The 1840-nt window shown below is 37.8% G+C and overlaps 1 pseudogene; it reads left to right on the top strand.

The window, feature by feature from the left end:
• On the top strand, nucleotides 1–679 carry LOC149162556 (NEDD8-specific protease 1 pseudogene; annotated as a pseudogene).
• The last annotated feature ends 1161 nt before the right edge of the window (nucleotides 680–1840 follow it).

The following is a 1840-nucleotide window of genomic DNA, read 5'->3' as shown; positions in this document are numbered from 1 at the left end:
ATGGATTCCATGGGAGACAATGAAAATGTGTTGAGCTATGGTGATGTTGTGTTAAGGAGATCTGATTTGAAGATTCTTCAAGGTCATGATTATCTTAATGATCATATCATTGAGTTTTATTTTGCTACTTGTCTTCCTCCACCTCTCCTAAGATCCTTCTTCTTGCACCTTCAATATCATTCTGGATTGTGAATGCCCCTAATGCTAGTAACCTCCAGCAATTTGTTGATCCCGTGAAGCTTCCAGAAAAGGAGCTGGTTATCTTCCCCATCAATGACAATGAAGACTTCAGTGACGTAGGCAATGGTTCACATTGGAGTTGCTTGTATACAGTAAGAGAAGGAATATCTTTGAGCATTATGACAGTTCTACACAGTGCAACGGAGTGTATGGAAAGAAATTATTTGAAAACATTAAGATTTTTATGGGTCCTCCTGCATCATCTGCCACATTGGCCTTGCATTTCACACCTCAGCAAAGAAATGGCTATGACTGTGGTTTATTTGTCTTAGTCATAGTGAAATTGTTGTGTGCATGTGAAGGAAACATTTTTGGCGACGATTGGGAAGCTGTCTTGAAGAGCCAAGTGACATCATCTACAGTTGGAGAGATGAGAAACCAAATTTTAGATATTATCAATAAGTTGTCTAGCAAGAGATGCATAACTTGTTCTTGTTGATTTTGATACCATTAAAGTGAAGTGCATTCATACAGTATTTGCGTCTTTTTTTTGGGTCACTTTTTTTTTTTTTGGCAAAGCATCATGTTAACTGTTTTATGTAGTTGCAATGTTTAGCCCTGTACAAATGCATTCATGTTAAGCTGCTTCAAAATAACTGCCATCTATTTATTTAGGATGTTTATTGTCTTTTTACAACCCAAGATGTTGTGCGGAAAGGCAGCATGATAGATACTTCTAGCAAACATTGGCTTTGAGAGAATCTTTGTAAATCAACAACTACACTCATTAATTTCTTAGAATGTGATGCTTGATACATGAAAAGAAAGAAATAGTTATCTTTTATAGTCACTGCTTATCTGTTTGAAGAAATGCATAATAGATAGGAAGACAACAATATAACTCTAAATATCTTGGCTCGCTTGAAATCAAAATATTAAATGCATCATCAGGAGCAGCTACCTTTTATGTTTTCCATAGCTGGAGTTGGAATCCAATTCCCAGAGACTTCAAGAAAACTCTCAGAAGATAGGTTGACATGATATGGGCTCTTCATTTCTCATAATATGAGATAATTACAATGAGAGATTGTGGAAGTACATAAATATGAAATAATAGATTGCCTATGAGTTTAAATAACTTATCTTTATTGCCTATAGAGGAGGTACTTTAATGGGTGGAAGGTGCCCTGCTTAGGGTCTGTCTAGAGCTGATCCTTTTACCTCTTTGAGGATGTATGGAATGATGTACGACTCAACATCCCCAAACTAGTTTCACTGATATCGAATGATCTCCAAGATGGGGAGGCTAAGGAACCCACTACTTGGTGTACTCCATTATTATGCTCGTTGCTCTGATTCTATGGATCAACCTGAAAGCATGAGGTGATCACCCTAGTCATCTCAGGACGAGGCCGTCAGGCTTAAAATGAGATTTGTGGTTGAAGATCACCTCAGTAAAAAGGGTTAGGCATCTTTGGTCCTAGTATCGAAAGAAAGGAGGGACCCTCTGGAGTCCTTATATAGGCAGTGATAGCATCTAGTGATTTCATGGTACAAGGGGCACCAAAAGAAAAAAAAATGAGGTGCATCTCTATCTTTGGATCCTGTAGGTGGCACATCTGCCAGATCCTATTATATTGTGGCATATCATGGTTTGTCT

This window comes from Pinus tabuliformis, chromosome 5_2, assembly GCF_031772625.1.
Source record: "Pinus tabuliformis cultivar Carrire ecotype Pingquan chromosome 5_2, CPIR1, whole genome shotgun sequence".
Taxonomy (NCBI): Eukaryota; Viridiplantae; Streptophyta; class Pinopsida; order Pinales; family Pinaceae; genus Pinus; species Pinus tabuliformis.
Note: the sequence above shows the minus strand (reverse complement) of the source record. Positions and strands in the feature narration are given on the sequence as shown.